Source organism: Mobula hypostoma, chromosome 14 (assembly GCF_963921235.1).
Source record: "Mobula hypostoma chromosome 14, sMobHyp1.1, whole genome shotgun sequence".
In the NCBI taxonomy this organism is placed as follows: domain Eukaryota; kingdom Metazoa; phylum Chordata; class Chondrichthyes; order Myliobatiformes; family Myliobatidae; genus Mobula; species Mobula hypostoma.
The window spans coordinates 59,704,700-59,731,888 of NC_086110.1; the positions used below are offsets into that span (position 1 = coordinate 59,704,700).

Sequence of the window (27,189 nt, forward strand, 5' to 3'; positions counted from 1 at the left end):
AGGCAGGTCGATGACCAGTCCATGGCCAGATCAGCCATGATCTTATTGAATGGCAGAACAGGCTCAATGGGCCAAATTGCCGACTCCTGCTCCTATTTCTTATGTTCTTATAAATCAGAGCTTCCTGAAAGGAATTGGAAAGACACAAGAGGATCATTTGTAAGGCTACAGAGAAAAAGCAACAGAATGTGATCATTTGCAATCAGCAAGCATGGACTCCTTCTGTGGCACAACAATTCTAGAACTGACCAGCATAGTTTGAGGTGATCTAGAAAGAGTTCAGTCTCTATCATTCAGTATTTTCTATGCTCCTACGGTCAGATCATGGTGTGTATAATGACCTGATGGGTGAGGCAGAGGATATCAAGTTTTCATAATAAAGAGTATTCAAATTGGTTTTGATTTATTATTCACAACAAGCTGGAGGAACTCAGCAGGTCGGGCAGCATCAGTGGAAACGTCGACAGATCTTTTCCACTGATGCTGCCTGACCTGCTGAATTCCTCCAGCTTGTTGTGAGTGTTGCTTTGACCCCAGCATCTGCAGATTATTTTGTGTTTTTGATTTATTATTATCATGTGTATTGAGAAACTGTGAAAAGCTTGTTTTGCATACTGTACACAGATCAAGTCATTAACACTGTGTGTTAATATGCTACAAGGTAAACAATAACATTGCAGAAAAAAGTTTAACAGCTACAAAGAAAGTGCAGTGCAGGTAAATGACAAGGCACGAGATCATAAGTTAGATTTTAGATTGAGAGGTCAAGAAGCCATCTTATTATTCTAGGGAATTATTTAATACACGGGTTTAATAGCAACAGGGTAGAAACTGTCCTTGAGATTGGTAGTACGTGGTTTTGTATCCTTAAACCCAACGGTGCAGCTTGGAACATCAATGCAACCGGCCACCAACTTTAAATTTAGATTCCTTTTTTCTCTCTCGCCAGTCTAGAATTTTCTGTTTTTAGTTCTGATATTTAGCAACTGCAGCATTTTACTTTTGAAACAAGGTAGTAAAATGGAGCAGCAGACGTTCAGTGTCCAACCCATCTTTGTACATTTTCTTCAGAATTAGATATTTTATGAAATACAATGCCTTTAAACATTTCTTTGAAAATAACATCACGTTCGTAATTTCACCCCTGAAATCACTTAAGAACTGAGTTTTACTGAGTCTGATTCACCTGATTGATAATTGAATTATACTGGATATAGGGAAAGTGATTCTCTCTCAAAAACTTCAAGGCAATTAATTCCAATTTCTTAGCAAACCAAATGGGATGTGACTAAAACAGAAACCAGTAAGGTTATTTCTGTTCCAGTTTGTTAAAGCTGTAGTGAACAGATATGGGGTGGACAAACGTACAGTCCGTTTTCGGGGAAGTCTCTTCCTGTACAGTATATAATTTGAAATCAGACGAACACACCTTTTTTGGTTTATGTCTTTTTAAAATAAAAGGTTATGATTCAGAACGGCACATTAAACAGGGGAGGAGTCTCATTTCTATCTTCCTTTTGCTGTCACTGAGCGCCCATGGGGAGGACAGAGACAACTGCAGCCGCTATTAGTATCCGCCCAAGATCCGCAGGAAGGATTACCATTGTGTCTCCTTGTTGCTTCTTGATCTCTAATCGCTGCCACGGCACTCTCTTACCTCCCGGCGTACAGAGATATTCCGCTCTGCTGCCGCTCCCCACAAGATCAGGACGTGTAAACATTTAAGTTACAGCCCGTGTCACCACGCCGCTGATGCTGCAAGCAACAGGCGAGAATCCAACCTAATTCCGGGCGGAGAAAGGGCGGCGCGAGCAAGTTTACACCGCAGAAAACTTGGGTGAGGGGAGGAGAGGAGGCAGTCACATCTGGGTAAACATAACTTCACGCTGCATGGCAACCATCAGCTCGCCATGTGCTGCTGATGTGATTCTCCTGCGTTTCAGCTTTAAAAGAAGGGCGACTTTGAATGTGGGGAGCGGCCGGGTACTGGAGTTGGACGCTTTGGTCAGCAGGGAAGAACTTACTCCTATACAGGAAGTCGAGAACGTGGTAGCAGTGCTTGGAAGACGCGGGTCCACGGGGAGGTAAAGTACAATTGTAGCTTTTGCAGCCACCCACCTTTTGTCCCACTCTCAGGGTAACGCGAAGTTGCCCCGTCCCCTCCGCTCCGAATGCCCCATTCATCTTAATTAATCCTATGTTACTGGAACGAACGAACATCTCTAACAAGCGTTCCTTAAAATGACTTACAGTATTGCCACTTGGTTATTTTCAAGAAACTAAACTTTTAATCTCTAACCAGTAATTGTCAGGCAGATCTTGGAAAGGGATCAGAGCGGTGTATCCTGTTTTCACTCTCGGCACCGTTTGACAGCACATTTACGGCGGTTAATTCCTCGGATGCTTATATAAATGCGTGTACTATTCAATTACGTGTGTGTGTGTGTGTGTGTGTGTGTGTGTGTGCATGCGTTGGGGTTTCTTGCTTTCCTCGATGTAACCTGTTGGCTGGGACGGTAGTGGAGGTGGGTGGGTGGGTGGTGCGCGAACGGTGTGCCGCTTGCAGTTATGTCCCATGGATCCGGGTACAGGGAGGGCTCGGATCCCCGGACAAGCCACGGAATGCAGAGCACTACCAAGTTTGCTCACGGCTGCAGGTACAGTTTTGAATGTTCGGTTGTGATTTTTGTCTAGACATTGAGGTTTATTAAAGCGCGAGGTGAGTTAAGAGTATAGATTAATTTGAAAAAGGATCTAGAGCTTCTAAAAAAAATTAAAAATAGAAATGCTACTACATCATTGGATGCTGAAACATTACCACATTACCATAAGACAGTAAGACATAGGAGCACAATTAGGCCATTCGGCCCGTCGAGTCAACTCCGCCATTCCATCATGGGTGATTTATTATCCCCTCTCAACCCCATTCCTCTGCCTTCTCCCCGTAACCTTTGACGCCCTGACTAATCAAGAACCGATCAACCTCCGCTTTAAATATACCCGATGACTTGGGCTCTACACCCGTCCGTGGCAATCAATCCCATAGATTCACCACCCTGTGGCTCAAGAAATTCCTCCTCACCTCTGTTCTAAGTCTACGTCCCTCTATTCCGAGGCTGTGCCCTCTGATGCTAGACTCACTGAAGAAACACAGTGTGTGTGTGTGTGTGTGTGAGAGAGAGAGAGACAGAGAGAGAGACTGTGTGTGTCATAGTACAAATTGCTTGTCTCCACAAGTTTGCATATTGTACTTTGCTAGGTAACACGTTATGTTCCTTTTTGTGGTTTTCTACCAAGTCTCCTTGAACCACGCCTTCTCCACGATAAAGCCAAATTCTGTTCAATCCAGAACAATGACTTTCATTTGTGACGTGTTTTTCGCTCATTGAAACATGTCAAGACGCTTGACAGGACCACTGTTTAAATTTGGCAATGCGATATGTTAGCACTGCCAAAATCTGAGTCAGAAAGGTAACGTCTTAAGGTGCGGTGTGGAGCGAGAGGATGGTGTGTAGGGAGGAAATTCCAGCGCTCTGAACTTTATCAGCTGATCACTCATCACGCATCCTGAACAATGAAGTGCCCAAAGTTTAGAAACTTTAGGGCTTAAGGCGAAAGAGAGGAGGGAGGGTTCTAAAGCTTTTTGAAAATAAGGATCCTTAAAAATCAATGTCTCGCTGGTCTGGACGCCAGTGTGACTTAGCAAACAGAGGGGGGATGGGTAAACAACATTGATCCAAGGCAGGACCGGGCAACGGAGAAAGGTGTCAAGTGGAAGATAATTTTCGGGTTTTTTTTGGCTTTTGCCAAACGTACCGAAGTTCTTAACGGGTGGTGAGTGAATACTGAACACGGGGTAAGTGACCCGATGCAAGAAGGAACATTTTGGATTTGGTTTTTGAAAGTGAAGATGAGAGTTTCAGAGTGAAAGACAAGCATATTGAAGGGTCTGTAATCTGGTGGAAGTTGGAATGTAGGCGGGGAAACGGAAAGTGAATGAATAACATTCCAAGTAATACTTGCAACATCATAGAGTGTTTCAGAAATTCATCATTTGTATTTAATTTGGAATTTAACCAGCTAAAATTTATTTATAAATAATAATTAAACAATTTCTATGAATTGGCATTAATGCTATTAACTGCTACACCCATGGTTTGAATGTTGACGAGGCTGCGGAGCTGAAGTTGCCTTTGGTGTCTATTTCTGAGTGAATTCACTTCATAATTGTAAACACAAGAAAATCTGCAGATGCTGGAAATCCAAAGCAACGCACGCAAAATGCTGGAGTCACTCAGCAGGTCAGGCAGCATCTATGAAAAAGAGTCAACAGTAGAGGTTTTGTTGCTGCCTGGCCTGCTGAGTTCCTCCAGCATTGTGTGTGTGTGTGTGTGTGTGTGTGTGACCTCCTAATCTCCTTAGCCCAATTCCTACCTGCAGGGACACCGCATCGCACATCAAACCATTCTCAGAATCCACTTGGCAGCCCCACTTTTCCTTAGTTAAAAGTTGCTAAGACACTGTTTCTTCTTAAATTCTTCCACATCCTTCTGATGTGCAGTTATATAAACAGCCTTTAATTGTCTGTACGACTAGGCAGTAAGAGACGTTGGACTATTCAGCCCTGACAAGCATTAGAGCAATGCCAACAGTGTTCTCGTAACAACTATGACAGCTGGCAGCATTAAGGCTTGAAAGTGGGAACATTGCTTTTCCTCACTAGCCCAGGGTCCACTCAAAGCCGATGACGAGGCTGAAATTTAGCAACAGTAGTAGTGTGATTCCTCCAGTCGAATATGATGTTCTCCTAAGGGTTTGTTCCCCTAATGGAGCATGCCTATGCTTGACTTTGTTTAATGTGGGGAGGCTAATGCACGGGCAACACCCACACAGCCTTTGGCATTCTGGGGTCAGGGTCCGGTAGCGTGGCATTCACGATGACCAGGACCTTTCACTGTTGCAGCCTTCCTTCATTTTCACTGTTGTTGTGATGTCTCATCATCTTCCGCTCACTCCACCATTAAGTGGATTGGATTGGATTTCCCTTGATCTTATCACCATGGGTGACCCTACCAGGAGCTAAGCTCCAGGCAACATGGCTCTCGGGATCTCACAAGCCTTTCCACCACGACAAGGTGACAATCCTTGGAGAAGATAAACCTTAGTGATGTTATTCTTGTTACGGACATTTCTCCAACAGGAGTTGGTGGGAGGTGGGGGAAGGGTGACTGGGGCTAAGAAAGTGTGACGTTCAGTCTGGGTGGAGAGTGAGTCTGAAGTAGTCTTGTTGCAATCCTCTTTAGAAACTTCAAGTTATACTTAAGGATTCTGTTTGCACAATTCTAAGCATTGTTTTGTTCCCAAAAAAATTAAGCAGCTGCTCTTGTGAAACCAATTGTCGGCAATTGGAGAATTTAAATTCAACTTTTAAGTAAATCATTTATTTAAGCAAAAACAACATCCATGACGCTATTGGATGGTCATTAAGGATCAGTCTGGTTCAGTCACATCTTCTGTGGAATGAAATCCGCCAAGCTTGCTTGGTATGACCTTTATATGATTCCAGACCCACCAACCTGGGCAACTCTCAACTGACCCCTCAGTTCAGGGGAAATTGATGATGGGCAAAGGTGCTGGTATGTTAATGACCTTCACAGGCCCCACTGAAGACCCATAAGAAAGCAATTAATTCACTTGCAGTTACATGAAGTGACTTCACTCTTAATTGTGGAGCTCACAAAATAAAGTCAAGTTTTATGGAAGAGAGAATTCCAATGTGGTAGGGTCTTTGATTAGGCTATAGTTTCCTGCTGTCACTTGCAGAGAAGTTGGTATTTAATGATAGATGTTGCCCTCTCGAGGCACTGCCTCATCTAAGATGGGAACTTAGCAAATAGAAATAACCAGAATTTTCTGAAAAAGGATGTTGTGAAAACTTTTAAAGTTAAATATAGTTTCATAGTCAAACAGAGCACATCATTTTTGCTTTGGTTCATGTGTTTTGTTCTTACAAGGCAATTGAAAGCCTGCAAGGACAGTTAATTTGCAAACACAAGACTTTCTGCAGATGCTGGAAATCCAGAGTAACACTCATAAAATGCTAGAGGAACTCAGCAGGTCAAGCAGCATCTTTGGACAGGATTAAAGAGTAGACATTTCAGACTGAGACTTAAAGTAGACCTATTATCTAAGAAAAGATCTGCTGATGTTGAAGAAGGTTCAGAAGAGATTAAAGAGAATCATTCCAGGAATGAAAGGGCTATCTTACCAGCAGCATTTGATAGCTCTGGGCCATTACACACTGAAATTTAGAGGAATGAAGGAGGATATCATTGAAACCTATGAAATGTTGAAAGGCCTGATAGAGTGGATGTGGAGAGGATGTTTCCAATAGTGGGGGAGTTTAGGACCAGAGGGCACAGCCTTAGAATAGAGGGACGTCCATTTAGAACAGAGACAAGGAAGAATTTCTTTAGCCAGAGGGTAGTGAATCTGTGGAATTTGTTGCCACAGGCAGCTGTAGAGGCCAAGTCACTGGGTGTATTTAAAGCGGAGTTTGGTATGTTCTTGATTAGTTGGGATGTGAAAGGTTATGGACAGAATGGGATTGAGAGGGGAATGGATCAGCCATGTTGAAATGGCAGAGCAGACACAATGGGCCAAATGGCCCAATTCTGCTTCTGTCTCTAATGGCCTTATAGAAATGTTACCTTCTTGGAAGAGAAGGTTAGGGTTAAAACATGTTACTAAGGATAAAGCTCAGTGCTAGACTTCATTTGAGTTTTTGCTGCAAAAAAGAATTTTTTTAAAAAGCATTTAAAAATGTTGCATTGCTATTAATTACCCTGATAGGCACAAAAATTAAGTCCCAGATAAGTATCTTGAAGGGAGCCTCAGAGTAGAGAACTCTGCACCAGAGTTGTTTCATTGCTGAACATGTATATAATATAATGCGGAATTAAATTGCCAAGGGAACGTAGCAGTGGTTAGCTGGCAATCAGCAGGAGACAAAACCAAGTCCATCAACAGTGCAGCACTACTCATCAGATGCCAGTATGATATACACATAAAAAGCTGGAGCCGTTCATCAGGTTGGGCGGATCAGCTGGTGGAGTTGAAACTGAATTAATGCTTAAGGTCGATGGCTTTTCACTAGTTCCGCAGAATAGTCATTGACCTGAAGTATTAACTCACTCTTTCTGCAGATCTCTGTTGTTGAAGTAAATAAATGCAGTGTCTTGTGTGAACCCAGTGCCAGTGTGCAAAGGAACACAAAGTATAACATCTTAGTGGTTCGACAGGAAACCATTTGGCCCAACAAGTCCATCCTGGCCCCTACAGAACAAGGCCTTCAATACCATTGACTTGCAATTTCCCATTAGCCTTTAAATTATTTTTCCAAGAAATGCCTGTCCAAAGCCCTGATTATAGCCATTTTCTGCACAAAAAAAGTTTTCTTCATGTTCTCCTATATATTTTTCTGTATCATTTTAAATCTATAGTGCTGTGTAAAGGCTTTTGCCACCCTAGCTATGTATACACATCTAAGGCTTTTGCACAGTACTGAATTTGCCAACACAGAGCAGAGAATGAGTTTGTAAATCTAGCAAGAGCAAAAGATGTTGGGAATGGCGAGGATGGAGCGCCACTTGGGAGGGGTGTGGGACAGGTGGCAGAGAAGGAACACCAGGTCATTGATTCCAAACAATTGCTTTATTGATCATTACACAATGTCTCTCTGGTGCTTCCCACTCCCTCCCTTCTCCCTTCCCCTTTTCCTAACTATGATTCCCCTCTCCCTGCCCCCTTTGCACTCTCAGTCCAGACTAGAGACCCATATCAGAATCAGGTTTATCATCACTCGTCTATGTTACATATACACCTTAGACTTTTGCACAATACTAAATAAGAAACTGTCATCTTTGAATTATCTGCTGTTAAAACCATCTGTGGCAATATTAAACAGTAACACATATAATTGCATAACAGTACTATCACAAGTGGAAGTAAAAGATATCCTTTATATAAATAAATATCCTCGATTTATATTTAGATATAATTGCAAATAGCTTTAATATCAGGGAAAGATGCCAGCAGGTGGTGTAGTGGCATCTGCTATAGACTTCGAGGCAAGTGGTCCCAGGTTCGAATCCAGCTTGCCCCTTGAAGGCTTTCCCATTCCGGCTAGGTTGAACATCGAGCTAGCAACTTGGCATTTTTAAAAAAAAACAGACAAATGATGAAGAAATGGCAAGGCTGCCACCCATTGCGCTACGGGGCGTGGAGGGGAACAACAGTTTCATGGTTTAAATCATCCGATTTGTCTTTTTATTCACATCCACAATACACCAAGAAACTCCAACTGGGCTTCTGTTCCTCTGTGTGGCATTTCCATTCAGTTATCGGCCTGAAACATCGACTCCATTTCTCTCCCCACATATGCTGCCTTACCAGCTGGATATTTCATGTACTTCCTGTTCTTATTTTGGCTTCAATGTGGGCAATATTTTGTAGATGCACCCACATTTGCAATAACACATTCTGTGCTGTTTCTAGTGACGCTGTCAACTGAATCAGAAAGGCACATGAGATTCTGGACTAGTTCCTGAGGATTGGAGGGTGGCTAATGTAACCCCACTTTTTAAAAAAGGAGGGAGAGAGAAACCGGGGAATTATAGGCCGGTTAGCCTAACGTCGGTGGTGGGGAAACTGCTGGAGTCAGTTATCAAGGATGTGATAACAGCACATTTGGAAAGCGGTGAAATGATCGGACAAAGTCAGCATGGATTTGTGAAAGGAAAATCATGTCTGACGAATCTCATAGAATTTTTTGAGGATGTAACTAGTAGAGTGGATAGGGGAGAACCAGTGGATGTGGTATATTTGGATTTTCAAAAGGCTTTTGACAAGGTCCCACATAGGAGATTAGTGTGCAAACTTAAAGCACACGGTATTGGGGGTAAGGTATTGGTGTGGGTGGAGAATTGGTTAGCAGACAGGAAGCAAAGAGTGGGAATAAACGGGACCTTTTCAGAATGGCAGGCGGTGACTAGTGGGGTACCGCAAGGCTCAGTGCTGGGACCCCAGTTGTTTACAATATATATTAATGACTTGGATGAGGGAATTAAATGCAGCATCTCCAAGTTTGCGGATGACACGAAGCTGGGTGGCAGTGTTAGCAGTGAGGAGGATGCTAAGAGGATGCAGGGTGACTTGGATAGGTTGGGTGAGTGGGCAAACTCATGGCAGATGCAATTTAATGTGGATAAATGTGAAGTTATCCACTTTGGTGGCAAAAATAGGAAAACAGATTATTATCTGAATGGTGGCCGATTAGGAAAAGGGGAGGTGCAACGAGACCTGGGTGTCATTATACACCAGTCATTGAAAGTGGGCATGCAGGTACAGCAGGCGGTGAAAAAGGCGAACGGTATGCTGGCATTTATAGCGAGAGGATTCGAGTACAGGAGCAGGGAGGTACTACTGCAGTTGTACAAGGCCTTGGTGAGACCACACCTGGAGTATTGTGTGCAGTTTTGGTCCCCTAATCTGAGGAAAGACATCTTTGCCATAGAGGGAGTACAAAGAAGGTTCACCAGATTGATTCCTGGGATGGCAGGTCTTTCATATGAAGAAAGACTGGATGAACTGGGCTTGTACTCGTTGGAATTTAGAAGATTGAGGGGGGATCTGATTGAAACGTATAAGATCCTAAAGGGATTGGACAGGCTAGATGCAGGAAGATTGTTCCCGATGTTGGGGAGGTCTAGAACGAGGGGTCACAGTTTGAGGATAGAGGGGAAGCCTTTTAGGACCGAGGTTAGGAAAAACTTCTTCACACAGAGAGTGGTGAATCTGTGGAATTCTCTGCCACAGCAAACTGTTGAGGCCAGTTCATTAGCTATGTTTAAAAGGAAGTTAGATATGGCCCTTGTGGCTACAGGGGTCAGGGGGTATGGAGGGAAGGCTGGGTTCTGAGTTGGATGATCAGCCATGATCATAATAAATGGCGGTGCAGGCTCGAAGGGCCGAATGGCCTACTCCTGCACCTATTTTCTATGTTTCTATGTTTCTATATCATGAAACCACGCAAAACCAGGGGTTTCTGAGTTCATTTCAATTCCATCGTTAGTCACTCAGTTGCAGGAAAGCTAGTTATATATTTGTGCTTTATGCAGCTGTAATATTTTTCTAGAACACAGCTGCTGGTGGCATGTAGTGACAGATTGCAAAACGATAGAGCTCTTTCATAACCTACCGCAAGATAAGTAATGACTGAAAAGGCTCAAAAACTCTGGTGAAGTTTGCTCAAACAAATAATTAACTATGTGTAACTTTTAATCATAAAATTAATGAGAAACTCTAGTGTTTGTTTCATTTTTCTGATCAGCTTGACAGCTAATGCTGACAAAGATGAATGTAAAAAGAACTCCACCCATTAAAGTCAAAGATTGTTTTTATTATATTCTTAGGGCTTGACCTCATTGCCTTTACGGGAGTGAAACAGCTCTAGTATTTAGGTGAATGGTGGTTGGGGGTGAACAGTGAATACCATTTCCATATCTAAGTCAGACTTATTAACCCAATATGTGGTATTTTTATATGGTACTGTGCAACAGTCTTAGACACATGGATATAGCTAGGGTGCCTAAGACTTTTGCAAAGTACTGTTTTTGTCAACAGGGATAAGACAGCAAGTTAGGAATGGTATGGGTGGAGTGCCACAAGAGGGGTGTGAGTCAGGTGACAGATGAAGTGCCAGAGGCAAGGGGTAGTGCGAGCACAGCCACACCAAGCCCTGAGTTACCAGTCAATGTCATTTGATTCCAAGCAAATTGCATTATTGATCACAACAGAATGTCTCTCTGTTGCTTCCTGCTCCCACGCCTTTTCCTTCCTCTTTCCCCAACCACAATTCCCCTCTCCTCGTTCCCTTCCCACTCTCAGTCCACAATAGAGAGCCATATCAGAATCAGGTTTATCATCACTCACATATATCATGCAATCTATTTTTTAGTGTGGCAGCAGTACAGTGCCATACATAAAATTACTACAGTACTGTGCAAAAGACTTGGGCATCCTAGCTATATATTTGTGCCCAACACGTTTGCACAGTTCTGTAGATCTCAGACATAGAAGCAGAAGTAGGCCATTCAGCCCATCCAGTCTGCACCGCTGATTTATTACCCTTCTCAACCCCATTCTCCTGTCTTCTCCCATAACCTTCGACACACTTAGCAATGAAGAACCTATCAAGGTCTGCTTCAAATACACCCAATGATGTCCTCCACAGCTGTCTGCGAAAATAAATTCCTCAGATTCGCCACCCTCCTCATTTCTATTCTAAAAGGTTGTTCTTGTATTCTGAACACGAGGAATTCTGCAGATGCTGGAAATTCAAGCAACACACATCAAAGTTGCTGGTGAACGCAGCAGATCAGGCAGCATCTCTAGGAAGAGGTACAGTCGACGTTTCAGGCCGAGACCCTTCGTCTTATATTCTGAGCCTGTGCCCATGGATCCTAGACACTCATATAGTTTGCAATATAAACTTTCCATCTATAAGCCACTTGTGGAAATTTGTCTCAGTACAATTCTAATTTGTTTAATATTGGTTTACAGTTCTTTTGTAAGGGTCATTTCCTCGTTCTGTTCTCCAGTTTAATGGGGCACATAAAGAGGTAAATTAAAAAAAGCAGTTGTCAGGAAGTTCCCAGAGATAGAGGTAATTAAATTTTTTTCTAATTCCTGGTACCTAGAATTACTCAGCCAGATAAACCCTTAGGGCACAGGCAAGACAATGATACAGCAGAAAACTGAATGGCACTTGAATCCGAATGTAAGAAAGACACGGGGAAGTGGAACACATAGATAGTTTCCTGACGTTGTCTTCTGCAGACAATGAGTGAGATCTCCACTGGATACCAGAGTAGGTAGTGAGCCAAATAACGTGAACAACTGAAAAAACATCAAGGGTAGATATTAAAAGGCAGCTGCTGTCAGTGTCAGTTATAAGGCACATATAGATGGCAATCACAGTGGGTTTTTTTGTATCTCTACAAAGACTGGATCACAGTGATTTGTTATAAACCAGTAATTTTTTTTTTCAAATCTATTATAGATTGCTACCTCAAAATCTCTTCCCTGTACACTCAGTGGCCACTTTATTAGGTACAAGAGGTACCTAAGAAAGTGGCCACAGAGTGTACTTCTGTACATTTGTGGTCTTCTGCTGCTGTAGTCCATCCAATTCAAGTTCAACGTGTTGTGCGTTCAGAGATGAGCTTCTGCACACCGCTGTTGTAAAGTGTGGTTATCTGGGTTACTGTCACCTTCCTGTCAGCTTGAGCCAGTCTGGCCATAATCCTCTGTCCTCTCTCATGAACAAGGCACTTTTGCCCACAGAACTGATGCTCACTGGATGCTTTTTTATGTCTCTGTAAACTCGAGAGACTGTTGTCTGTGTAAATCCCAGGAGACCAGCAGTTTCTGAGATACTCAAACCACCCCGTCTGGCACCAACAATATTTCCAAGGTCAAAGTCACTAAGATCACATTTCTTCCCTATTCTGGTGTTTGGTCTGAACAACAGAACCTCTTGACCATGTTTGTATGCTTTTATGCACTGAGTTGCTGCCACATAATGGAATGATTAGATATTTACCACTGAGTGTAGGTGGTTTTCACAGTGCTGTTTTGTACATTCATGGAAAATGGATCACAGTGGTTTGTTATAAATTAGTAAATTTATTCAAATATATTACAGATTGCTACCTTAAAATCTCTTCCATGTATATGTAAGTGTTAAATATTTAATGTGTGTAACATTCTCCAGACAATTAACAGAGACTATCTGTTTCAAACATGAAAGCTGCTTTTATCATTCATATGTTCTTTCCTTGTACAAATAGAGAGAGTCTGGTTTGCTTGTCCAGACAGGGGAAGCCAATTCTGTTTCATGGAATGTGTACAACTGTTTATAATCATTGACATCCCAGTGAGTGTTGCCTGGAGTTGAACAACTTTGGTGCAATTGTGATTAGCTAATTGAAAATGTCTTTTAAAAAAAATATAGCCAAGCCAAGGTTATGAACTTTAACAGAATTCAAAATTAATTTCTTTCTTTACTTTCCTCCTGGTATTCTCTTGTCTCTTTGTGGTATTATTGACTCATTCATGGGTTGTTTGTCATTTATGTAGACAAATGCCGAACCCTCTAGTGCATTGTTCAGGCAGCCATTTTTCATATTTGTAATCAGGTGACTGACTGTTGTCAAGACTTCAGATTATGATGGAGGTCAGAACTGAGTCTGATCCAACCTTTCTTGGAACTGGAACACACACACACACACACACACACACACACACACTCTCACACACAACAGGCATCCATCTGGAAGTGGTAATTAGAAGGTGTCCTGGCTATCTTGCCCTTTCCCAACCTAAGTATACTCTGGTCAACCACAGCTATCCCCAATGCAGAAACCAACAAACTGGATCGAACGAGGCAGTGTGGTAATAGCCTCTTATAAATCAGTCCTGCAGTAGCCACATGCAATTACAGAGGCCTATAACAGGGCAAACCCAGCACTTCTTGGTTTAAGAAAAAAATCAGTAATCTCCACCTTTGTTCATGACTCAAAGTAGATCACTACCCACATTAGTAAACTCTCCACGTGTTGTTTAAATGTGAGACTTTGTCATGACATATGGCTGTTTAGACTAGTAGGTCATAAAAATTACTGGCACAAGTATATGTTACCTTATTAGGTCACAGTGACATTGACTTTATTATTGAATTTGGCTAGCACAGCATTGGATCCAATTTCTCATCCCAAGCATTTTTTCCTGAAAGTATTTGGTTGGAATCTTAAATTCTGTCATCATTAAACATGTAATGTTCATGTTTAAGCATTATACATAGCTGTGCTTCAGTCATTCAGGGTGTAAATCCATTTTAAGTTTTGGTACCATAGGAAGTTCTTGTTCACGTATTTTGTTCACCGTGGACAATAATTTATATTTATATAACAATTAGCCTAAAATTCTACTAAACTCTTTATTAAATAGGATGCTATGGCAGGAAGGACAAAATTAATCGATTTCAGATTCCACCATGACATCTTTATTTTAAAAACCTGTAGCTTTAAGTCCCACTGTCTCCCTTAGTATCTCAGCTTAAGCTCCTGAACAATGTTGCCTCTAAGGTGTGCCCGCGTGTGTGCGCACCTTTTGCTATCAGCGCACTAAAGATTGTCACCGCTACCTCGTTGGCACGTTAAGTATATTTCATGATCATACGCAATCACATTTCCTTTTCCGGTTTCTGATGCAGACGGTGTTGCCAGCATGGAATTTGCAATGATTTGTCTGCACATTTTAAAACTGGCTTATTTGTACTGTATTTATTGAAGCAATTATTTGGTGCGCAGTTGTTGTTATCACCGGGCAAAGAATTGCATAGAGCAAGGTTTTTGCACGCACTAGTCATTACAAGTTAGAGGGAACATTGCTCCTGAACCAACATGGCTAACTTCACTCATCTCAACACTGAACTGATTCCACAATATATGGACTCACTTCAAGGACTCTAAAACGCATGTCCTCAATATTATTTATTATCAATATCTGAATCGGGTTTAATATCACCGGACATGAGGAAATCTGCAGATGCTGGAAATTAAAGCAACACACACAAAAAATGCCGGTGAACGCAGCAGGCCAGGCAGCATCTATAGGAAGAGGTACAGTCGACGTTTCAGACCCTAGTCCTGACGAAGGGTCTCGGCCCGAAGTGTCAATTGTACCTCTTCCTGTAGATGCTGCCTGGCCTGCTGTGTTCACCGGCATTTTTTGTGTGTGTTGCTTTAATATCACCGGCGTATGTCGTGAAATTTGTTGACATGTAAATATAAAATATTTAAATTAAATAAGTAGTGCAAATATAGAAATAAAAAAAGTAGTGAGGTTGTGTTCAGGGGTTTATTCAGAAATCAGATGCCAGAAAGAAGAAGCAGTTTCTGAATCGTCGAGTATGCTTCTTTACGCTTCTGTACCTCCTTTCATATGGTAACATTATACTTACTTATTATTGTGGTTATTATTATGATTTGTTTTCTTGTATTTGTGCAGTTTGTCTTCTTTTGCACATTGGTTGTTTGTCCATCGTTCTTTGTGTGTGGTTTTACATTGATTCTATTGTCTTCATTTGTATCTACTGTGAACGCCCGCATGAAAATGGATCTCAGAGTAGTATATGGTAACATACACGTACTTCAATAATAAATTTACTTTGACTGTTAACCCGTGTCCTGTCGACTTTGACCTAACATCTACTCTCTACACTTATATTTAAAAAAATCCTTTTCAAATCTCCTGCCAATATAAAAAAGGAAGATGAAGCTAAATGGGTCCAGGTATTAGGGGATTCCCTGCAAGGTTAGACCAGAGAAGCTGTGGTTTCTTACCACCAACGTGACTAAGAGGTTCGATGAGAGTATAGAAAATGGTGACAGATTAAATAGGGGAAAGGAGAGAAGCTGTGGTCATTAACAGGTAGTTCAAAACTGACAGGACACGGATTAACTGTGAAGATCAAATGTTCATGGAACGTGGAAGGGGAGGGGAATGTGAGGCAAATCTTTTAGGCGGTCTCTAATCTAAACCCACTGCCTGTGAGGCTGGTGGAAACAAATGATCAGGGCTTGCTTTTAAAAAGGAATTGGATGGGTTCAAGGAGAGGTTGCGTTGTCTTGGACCTGAGTCACTAGAAGCATAAAAGATTGGGAGGGCACATGACAGGTGTATAAGATCATGAGGGCTGTAGAATGAGTGAAAGCACAGAGTCTTTTGTCCAGGGAAGGGAGGGGGGGGTGATAAAAAGAAGAAGACATAGGTTTAAATTCAAAGGCGAGGGATTCAAAAGGGACATCAGAGGCAGCTTCTTCACGCAAAATTTGTATTTGGAATGACATCCCAGAAGTAGTGGTTGAGGCAGACACATTAGCAACATAAAGCAATCTAGATTAATTGCATGGAGGGGAGAGGTTTGGAGGACTGTGGGCCAAAGGTGAGCAGATGGGACTAGCTTGCTGGACAACATGTCGGCATTGGATGAGTTGGGCTAAAGGGGTTTTTTTTCCATGCTATTTGACTGTTGTAATCAACGGGGATCTCCCTGCATTTAGTCTAACCTTCCACAGATTCTTCAAGCAAAGCCCAGTGGAAAAATCAATAGCAAAAAGTTGTCAACAAGTTCAGCACATTCAAGCACATACCAGTTGCAATGGTAGCAATCACCGCCAAGGCCCCGGCTGTCCATTGTGTCACTCAAGATCGTCCTTAAATTCTGCCTCTGTCACAAAGTCCCAATGTCTTCATATTGGTTTTGTATGAAATGTGGTGTAACAATGAAATACATTTTACTGCATTATAGTTACACTAATAAGTGATGGGTAGATGCTCTCAGTGGCCACTTTCTTAGAGACTTCCTGTACCTAACCAAGTGGCCACTGAGAGTACGTTCATGGTGTCCTGCTGCTATGGCCTGTCCACTTCAACCTTTCAACGTGTTGCGCGTTCAAAGATGCTCTTCTGCACACCACTGTTGTAACGCATGGTTATTTGAGTTGCTGTCACCTTCGTAACAGCTTGAGCCAGTCTGGCTATTCTCTTCTAACCGCTTTCAATAACAAAGTGTGTTCACCCACAGAACTGCTGCTCACCAGGTGTGGGTTTTTTTTTGTTGGTCTCACATTCTGTGTAAACTCTAGAGACAGTTGAGCATGAAAATACCAGGAGATCAGCAGTTTCTGGGATACTCAACCGCGCCCTCTGGCACTGATGTTTAAAGTCACTTAGACCACATTTCTTCCCCATTCTGATGTTTGGTCTGAACAACAACTGAACCCCTTGACCAGGTCGGCATGCTTTTATGTGTCGAGTTGCTGCCACATGATTGGCCAATTAGATATTTGCATAAACGCGCAGGTGTACAGGTGTACCTAATAAAGTGGCCACTGAGCGTACATCTCCTAGTTTCCAAACCTAAATCTGTTCAAAATAAGAGTCATGCAACATCAGGTGAAGGGTCTCAACCCAGGGCCTCAGCTGACCATTTGCCTCCACAGATGCTACCTGTCCCTCTTGGTTCCTCCAGCCACTTGATTTTAGGTCCAGATTCCAGCCTCTTGTGCCTCAAAATCTGTTCAAGTCTTCTCTGTTCTATATTCTTGAGAAATGAGTTCAGTTATTGCCAAGGGAATGAGTATTGTAATGCAAGGGAAAGGATAATTGGAATCTCCCTGAATCAAAAGATAATAGAGCTCTTTTGTAAGGATCAAAGTAAAGATGTTCTTTATGCCTGCATAGTTTGGCAGTTACCTCACTTTTACTTGTTGCTAATTTACATGAAGCATCCTGCAGGGAAAACAAAAGTACAATAAACACCACTTGAGTCAAACAGGTGTTGCCAGACACTGAATGCTACACCTCAGTACTTCCCAGATTCAATTAGGAATATCTTCTATGTGTTAATTTTAACTGATTCATAAATCTGCAGAGAAATGTAAACTGGGCTGTGGCTGGGTGAAATGCTTCTATAAAAAGCAGCAGTTCAGACCCTGACACACAGCAATCTTGCATTAGCTAAAACATCTGGCAAAACACCTCTGTGCCTTTTGTGAAGGTGGAACGAATTTTGTGTATAATGTTCGCTTTTCAAAGATAATCTGAGAAATTTACTTTGATCAGTTAATATTCATCAGACAGAGAAGTTAATGCAGTCTGGGAGCAGTTCGTTCCCTGTTTAAGTTGAAAGGCCCGGGTCTGGTAGTCAGCCGAAATGCTTTCATCACCGTTCTGAACAGGACTGATTTTAATTAAAACCAGCAAGTGTTTGAATGAATAACAAGTGTTGATAATTGCCTTTCTAAAACAGGAAATCTACGTTGGCGTGTTGACCAGGATCTGGGACACATCCTGGATTACACAGCCTTGGACATCATCGTTTAGCTTCGCTCTTGGCAATACACCAGAGGATGAAACAATGGGTTTGGGACAGTCGTGCCTGGGTGGTAAGATTAAACCCCTCCCCTCACCTCCAGCCTTAAAAGAGGCAACTGCTTATCTGTAGACACAAGAGGCTGTGGATGCTGGAAATTTGGAGCAACACACAAGGGTGTTAGAGGAATGCAGCAGATCAGGTAGAATATGTCTAAAGAAGGGGTGAGGTTGGAGTCGTTAAGGGGAGTGGTGAAATCAAGATGGTTAGTGTCCTGTCAGCATTTAGGGATGAGAACATCCAAAGTGGGCAGAATCACTGTGGGGAGTAAGAGAAAGGTGCTCGTGAAGAGGACGAGGGGTCGAGGTGGGAGAATGGTTCATCAGTGAGGGGTGGGGGACCCTTACCGAAGAAGAAGGCTCAGTGGTGTCGGAAGAAGAGCTTGGTGTCGTGGCAGGCGCGGAACTTGTTCAGGTGCAAGCGTGGGGGAGCTAAAGTCTAGCCCCTGTTAGGACTGAACATTCATCCTCAGAGGGGATGGTGGAGGCAGGTCAGGGACTCCCCACAGATACTGCTCGACCTGCTGAGTTCCTCCAGCGCTTTTTTGCGTTGCTGCTGCTGTTTGCGTGGAGCTCGTTTCTTTTGTCTGGGACCAGCAAAGGCTTGTGATGGCAATATGTACACTCATTCAAATTCTGGGCTTTCATTCTTTTCCTTGCCTGATTCCAGTACTTTCCATTTAACAGAGGCTTTCTTGATGAAATTTCAATATTTAAGCATATATTCCACACCGATACCTGTACTGAGTCTTGCCACGGTAGCCATATGAAAGTTCCAGTTGGATTGAGGCTGGGTGCAGGGAAGCAGCAACGTCTTACACAGAACATAGAATATTACAGCACAATACAGGCCCCTCAGCCTACTGTGTTGTCCCGATCTTTTAACCGACTCTAAAGTAGATTGATAGATACTTCATTGTTCCCAAAGGAAATTACAGTATCATAGCAGCGTTACAAGTGTCCAGATATAAATATTAAAAGAGAAGTAGCAAGAAAAAAAAAGTCACTACAAACAGTCTAACAGGAAATGGTCATCACTTCCCCAGCTATAGGTTGACTCATTATAGAGCTAATGGCCGAGGTTAAAAATGATCTCATATAGCGCTCTTTGGAGCAGTGTAGTCTATTACTAAAAGTGCCGCTCTTTTCTGCCAAGGTGGCATGCGGAGGGCGAGAAACATTGTCCAGAATTTCCAGAATTTTCCGTAGGGTCCTTTGTTCTACCATAGCCTCCAGTGTATCCAGATCAAACCATAGGAGTAGAATTAAGCCATTCGGCCCATTGAGTCTGCTCTGCCATTCCATCATGGCTGATTTATCATTTCTCTCAGCCTCATTCTCCTGCCGTCTCCCCATAAGCTTTGATGCTCTGACCAATCAAGAACCTGTCAACTTTGCCTTTAAATATACCCAATGACTTGGCCTCCACAACCGTCCGTTGCAATGAATTCCACAGATTCACAACCCTCTAGCTAAGGAGATGGTGACTTCCCTCCTACGCAGCACTCCATTTTTCTATCTTCTGTAAGGATATGTGAAGTGGAAGCAATAGGAAGCCATCCAACAGTCCTACATTAACGCCACATCTCTCGATTTTCTAACAACTAAAAATCTATTTGTTTGTCTTGAATATTTTCAGCATCTTGGTTAGATAATCACTGACTCCAAATTCAAAAAAATGACCTGTTCATTGCTGATCTGTTTCTGTCTATTTACCACACCTCAACCCATACAAATATATGGCCCCAACTCCTATATTTTATTTAATTCCCTTTTTGTGTGATGATCCAAGTGTGCCACATTGACTGGTTCACCCCTGCAACCCTAAAGAAGCAGATTTGTCAAACATGACTTTTCATTCATAAATCCAGGTTGGCTCTTTCCCATCCTATATTTACTTTGTAAGTGCCATTTCCTTAATAATGCATGTTGTCCATGCGTGATGTCATTTTAACAGCTTTATACTTCTCCCTCCTTCCTCTGTAAAATGGTGCAATTAAATTTGCTTTCCAAATATAATTTACTAATAATTTTTAACATACTAACTCTTTTCCCTTTGATTTAAAATTAACCTCTTGCTAACTATGGCTGGCATAGTTTTATTGTAAACTATATATAAATCATTTAAATTTTAGATCACTTATTTGCTTTCATACCATTCATTGTATTTTTCCAATCCACTATAGCTAACGGATGTCTTCATAATCTGTGTTATTGAGATTTCAGATTGAACTAAATTACTTCCAAAACTTACATAAAATTTTATCAGGTTATAATCATTGTTCTCTTAAAGCTCCTTTACTTAAAATTCTCAATTTATCCTTTGTTTAAACGCAGTTCTCAATTTAAAGCAGTATCTGCAGATACTGGTAATCCTGAGCAACACATGCAAAATGCTGGAGGAATATCAGCAGATCAGGTCACTTCTATGGAGGGGAATAAACATCAACTGTTCATTTCCCTCTGTAGTTGCTGCCTGACTTGCTGAGTTCCTCCAACATTTTTTGTGTGCCACTGAATCTAAAGCGGTCTTTTCTCTTATTAATTCCTCACCATTTAGAATTGATAAACTACCTCTCATAGGCTCTATGAATTTGCATTCCACACTTTTGGTAATAAGTTGGTTTGCACCACCAATATGTGAAATTTGCCATGATTATTATGTAATGCTTCTTAATTTCCCGATTTAGAGGTCTGTAGACAACTCCAGCAGTGCCTTCTCCCCTGTGCTGTTTCCTGGCTTCACACAAACTGATTCTCTGTGATTTGCTGAGCTAAGGTCGTTCCTATCCACTGCCTTGATCCCATTCCCAATTCTCAGTTCCCAGCAACTGGGGCTGTTTCTGCGTGGCTCCTGTGGTTTGCTCTCAGTGGCAGAGGGGTGCAATGTCTCTCAGGCTGCCATGCCTGCAGGCTGGGAGGTATCCCAGCTGGATCAGTGCTGCATTTTAAAGAAAAGATAAAGATTATCTTTACTTGTCACATATACATCGAAACATACAATTTTGTGTCGACAATCAACACAGTCCGCGGTTTGTGCTAGGGCAGACCGAAAGTGTCACCACGCATATTAGATTAGATTATGAGAACACTCAGTCCTCTTTTATTGTCACTTAGAAATGCATACATGCATTAAGAAATGATACCATGTTTCTCCGGAGTGATATCACAGAAAACAGGACAAACCAAAGACTAACAGTGACAGAACCACATTATTATAACATATAGTTACAGCAGTGCAAAGTAATACCATAATTTGATGAAGAACAAACCATGAGCACTGTAAAAAAAGGTCTCAAAGTCCCCAAGTTGATCGACTCCCGAGTCCCTGATAGCAGGCGGCAAAAGGGAGAAATTCCCTGCCATAAACCTCCAGGCACCGTCAACTTGCCGATGCCTTGGAAGCAGCCGACCACAGCCGACACTGAGTCCATCCGTCCAAAAACTTTGAGCCTCCGACCAGCCCCTCCGATACAGCCTCCTGAGCGCCATCCTCTGCTGAGTGCCTTCGACCTCGCCTCGGCCGCTGAAGCAAGCAAAGCCGAGGATTTCGGGGCTTTCTTCTCCGGAGATTCCAGTTACCACACAGTAGAAGCGGCAGCGAAGCGGGCATTTCAAAAGTTTTCCAGATATTCCTCCGTACTCTCACATCCATCTCCATCAAATCAGAGTTGTGCATGGTCCCCTACTTGACAGATTACAGATATCATTCACCGGAGAGGCCGTGCGCGCTGCTGTCGCGCCGCCATCTTCTCCTCCTCCCCATATGGCACCAACATAGCATGCCCACAACCTAATGACCTTAACTGTACACCCTTAGAATGTGGGAGGAAACAGGAGCACCCGGAGGAAACCCATGCAGTTATGGGAAGAACGTACAAACTCCTTACAGACATTGGCAGCAATCAAACCCCAATCGGTGATTCTTGGCACTGTAACGATTTTGCATTGCCTGCCATGATATTGTGCTGTCCCGGTTTAACCTGCTGTTAGTGCAGTAGATTGCTTCAGCAAGTGGGAGAGAGGATGGCACAGTGGTTTAGCGGTTAGTGCAACATTTTACAGTACAGGCGACAAGGGTTCAATTCCCGCCGCTACCTGTAAGGAGTTTTTTACGTTCTCCCTGTGACCGCGTGGTTGTCCTTTGGGTGCTCCGGTTTCCTCCCACATTCCAAAGGCACACTAGTTGTGGGTTAATTATTCATTGAGGGAGGAGAAGATGGCGGCGTTACGCAGCCCGCGCAGCCATTCCAAATGAATATCGATATGTGTAACTAGGGGTGCCATGCACAATCCGGATTTGATGGGGACAGCCGTGAGAAGCACAGTGGAACATCTGGAGAAACTTCTGAAATGTCTGCTTTGCTGCTGCTGCTACTGTGCGATCGAGAATCTCCAGAGGCAAAGGCCCCAAATCCTCGGCTTTGTGTATCGACTGTTGCCGGGGCCGGGGTCGAAGCGCTCGGCAGAGATGGTGCTCGGTGTCGAATAGGTGGTCAGAGGCTCGGAGTTTTTCGGATGGACTTGGAGTCGGACTGTTGTCGAATGCTTCCGGGATGCTGCATCAGCAAGTTGGCGACACTAGAGGTTTACCGTCTGCGTGAGATGATGGGACTTTCGAGAGACTCTGAGACCTTTACTGTGCCATGGTCTGTTCTTATGAAATTACAGTATTGCTTTGCACTGTTGTAACTACATGTTATAATTATGTGGTTTTTGTTAGTTTTGAAGTCGTTTTGTCATGTGTTTTCATGATATCATTCTGGAAAAACATTTTTATCATTTCTTAATGCATGCATTACTAAATGACAATAAAAGGGGACTGTGTGTCCTCATAATCATAATAATAATAATAATAATAATCATCATCATCATCATTGTAAAGTTGTCCCATGATTAGGCCTGGATTAAATTGGGGCATTGCTGTGATGTGTGGCTTGAAGACCAGAAGGGCCTACTCCGTGCTGTATCTCAATAAATAAATCACTTTTTGGGTTGAAAAAAAAACTTTTTTTAAGTTAGTTTCAGTGATTTAATTAAATTCAATGTATTGCTGTGTTTTTTTTTAAATTTGTGAATGTATTTTTCAAAAGTTAAATGTTTTGCATTATTTTACACATTTTAGTTGTTGCTGAAAGGTTGTGGATACTAAAGACAATCGCATTCAATTGCCCCAGTTGCACTGAGGGGTGGGGTTGTGGGTTGATTGCGTGGGACCAGTGAGCCCGACTGGTTTCCAGAACTGTTACGCCTGCACTGATACAGCCCCACAATGCTCTGGATGGTGGCCAGCTGAGGGGAGTCAGTTCCCTGTAGAAGACCACATCAGAAGCCACAGCAGGAACCAGCAGCCTGCAACGAGTAGGCAGGCACCATTTTGGCTTTTTTTTTTGCAACAGTGGAATATCTGGCCCATTAATTGCTAAATTTGTCATTCTTAAAGCAACTTGTTTCTTGGCCCTCTGCTCACCTCAGCTTTTGGAAACCAAAAATGGAATGGCCTCAGAATGCAGCTTTAAAGTTTCACAAAGTGTTAGAGAACTTCCTAAAGTTCATTGATTTTTTTTTTCATGGTTGAAACATGTCAAACAGGAAATGATTCTCAATGCACACAATATGTCTGATACAGCTGTCAGTCCCTTTGTACGCCCAAGAAATCAGTTTTATTGGTAATGATATGTGTTTTCTCTTTCTTTCTTTCTCTCTCTCTCTCTCTTTCTAGGTTGCAGATTATGTTTACAAGGCGAATGTGCTGATGGCAACAGTTCAGCGGAGAGTCGCCTCCAAGTCCCTGATATCATAGTAACACCTCCAACACCCACCGTTCTTTCGACAGCCGGGGCCTTGAGGCAGGCTGATGGGGACTCTCTGCTAGACGACGCTGTCCCGAACAGATGTTAGCTACAGGAAAAAAAACCATATTTATGCAGAAGCCCAAGCACCCGAGATCACATCAAGAATGCTTCTTGTTTGTAGAAGCGTTAACAACAGATTGCACAGCCACCATCTGCCTCGTTTCACTTTGTGTTAGAATTATTGACTCTACACAGATCTTCCCATTGATCTGGGATTTTTTTTTACCTTTTTAAAAATGAATACTAATGACAGCAGTAATATTGACAGTGAATATAAATTTTAACAATGTGCAAAAAATGCAAACTGATCTATGCCTTGCAGGCCTTTCACTTCCTCTTCCTTCTGGGTCCCCTATACTCCTTCCCACCATCCATCTGCCCAAGTGCAGCACCTTCAGAAGTTATTATCTGCAAGCTACAAGTGCAAATTGATGTTGCTATTATTTAGCAGCTTGGCTCTCCAAAGTATGGCAATGAACTAAAGAGGAATTCTGTGTCAAGCAAAACTGAATCCCAACCATCAGTTCACACCTAACTTGTTTTGACCCAGAGCTTGCTTTGAACTTGTGAGAAAACCAAAGGCAGTTTCTAAAATGCAATAAGATTATCAACGTGCAAAGATTAGTGCAGAACTGCAAAGGAAGGGCAGATGGAGCACCATTTCATTCTGATATTGTTGATGCCTAAAGGAATTTTTAATGGAGTGGCAGGCAGATGGAAGTTTTTAATTCACATTGACAGGCAACAGATGGCAAAAGGTGTAATCTGCAAATGCGTGATTCCAAAGATGTTTTTTTTTAAATTATCAGCAACCAAATGGAAAATTAATTTTAATCCAACCTGCCTCCTAAATCCATCAGGAACTGAAATCCACTCTCGTTTGTTTTCGGCAAATGAGACGCTCCACTTTCAAGTTGAAGATGTACTCAGTAACGAATATGACAATCTGTTCTCACTCAGCCTGCGTGAAAGGAGATGCAAGAGACTACGAATGAAATTGAAGCAGTATTTAAATAGAGGGACAGATCTGTAGTACATGCCATTGCCAGGGTTGCATATCTGGCTTTTATGTTTCTCCTATTTTTATGATTGAGAGTAGCGCACTTCTTGTGCTTTGGATGGGTTATTGAAAAATATTCTGCTTACAAACATTAAAAAGTCCATTTATGTTGATTCGTGCATAGTACCCTAATTGCTCATTGTATTAATCTGAGCCACACTGCTGGGGAAGGTTCCCTGACCTCTGTGGAGATAACAATTGACAATGATGCCCTTTCATGAGGAAATAGATGAACATTACTTGGAGGTGCACATTAATGTCCCCTGACTCGTATTAGAGAGTGGCTATTGAAGAGGACAGGGCTAACGCCCAAATTGATCAAGTTGTCTAATGCTAACCCTACTGTATGTTCCATCATGAAGACTATTTAAGGCAGGTGACATTTAGCAGTGTTTGTGGCACCTTAACTCTGCATCCATTATCCATGGACAGAGAAAATAGAGAATAAAATCAGTGCCATCTATTTGCACCCAGTGAGCATTTCACGTTTAATACCTTAAAAAGGTGTTTGTCTCTTTCTCAATGGAGCACATACTTTTGGAAGGGATGTATAGGTAACATCAAAACAAGGTCAAAGATGTAACTGTTTTTGCATCAGCAGAGAGAGAGGGAAATGGGATTTACTTCTGCATTTTAAAAGCACAGTATTTAATTGGTTTCACAGTGCATGTCAGCAACTGTTACTATTTCACAGTGCGCGGGTAGGAGAACTATAATTCCATGTCCTAGGTTGATATGCTCATTGATCTATGGTAAACTGGCACGGTTGAATACGTCAGCTTCAGCCAGTTGTCTCTTGAAAGGCTGAAAGGAATCAGCAGCGAATCAGTTTGCAAACTGGTCCCTTTCATGACCTGGCACACCTATTCAATGCCTCATAGATGGTTGGGTTGAGTTGTTCTCCAATCTTGGCAGTTCATTTGCAAATGTTTAATCACCATATGAGGAGACATCGTCAGTGCGCTGTTAATTTCAGTGTCCTCCAACTGCTTGGCCTTCGTATTCTTATCAATTAGCTGACCAGTCGTCATTGCGGAAACTCAATTGTGATGTAGGGAGGAGATCTCGTCGCAAAATTCCAGACCACAAAGCATGGAGTTAGCCACACAACCAATCAGCAATGAGATCTCCTCTCGACATCACAATCTAGTTTCCATAATGACGACCAATTAGCTGATTGATGAGTGTATAAAGGCCAAGCATTCCAAGGACTCACCACAGATGAATAGCACACTGATGATATATAACCATATAACCGTATAACAATTACAGCACGGAAACAGGCCATCTCGGCCCTTCTAGTCTGTGCCGAACTCTTACTCTCACCTAGTCCCACCGACCTGCACTCAGCCCATAACCCTCCTTGTGTGGTGATAGAAACATAGAAAATAGGTGCAGGAGTAGGCCATTCGGCCCTTCGAGCCTGCGCCACCATTCAGTATGATCATGGCTGATCATCCATCTCAGAACCCTGTACCAGCCTTCCCTCCATACCCCCTGATCCCTTTAGCCACAAGGGCCATATCTAACTCCCTCTTAAATATAGCCAATGAACTGGCCTCAACTGTTTCCTGTGGCAGAGAATTCCACAGATTCACCACTCTCTGTGTGAAGAAGTTTTTCCTAATCTCGGTCCTAAAAGGCTTCCCCTTTATCCTCAAACTGTGACCCCTCGTTCTGGATGAAATGTCTGCAAATGTATTACCAAGACCGGACAACAACTCAACCCAATTATCAACCACCCAATCTACACATTTTCTGAATTATTTCCATAGCTTTATAGATTACGGAGTTGTACTGAGCAATGTGGTCCATATCCTTCCATTTCAGCCAAAAGTCACATCTGGTGGTGGTTCCTGTAGCCTAGAAAAAGGAGAAATTTTCCAAAATCTGACTTGGATTACCTGTTGATTACTGTAGGAAATGTGACCGCACAGGCTTGGACATAATCAGGACACCTCCTACTATTCAAACAATAGTTTGGATTATCCTATTCGCACTGCTTATCATGCACGACTTCTTTAAATAGACAGTTCACGATGTAATAATAAATAGAACTGGCATCTTCAGCACATCGTGACGGTTTTAAACATTTAAATGAAGTTCATGATCCTGTGCTGTAAATGCAGCCTGAAATGTTATTTTTTCAAGGCTTCATGTTAAAAAATTATATTTGTAAATGATATAATTAAATGAATGGATTTTTTCCAGTGT

The 27,189-nt window shown here is 42.3% G+C and overlaps 1 long non-coding RNA gene across 1 annotated transcript; it reads left to right on the forward strand.

Annotated features, from left to right (window-relative positions):
* Positions 1 to 1,530: 1,530 nt before the first annotated feature.
* Positions 1,531 to 27,189, forward strand: LOC134356539 (uncharacterized). The gene is made up of 3 exons (XR_010020383.1): positions 1,531 to 2,084; positions 17,939 to 18,074; positions 23,783 to 27,189. It is a non-coding gene; the product is annotated as an uncharacterized LOC134356539 (long non-coding RNA).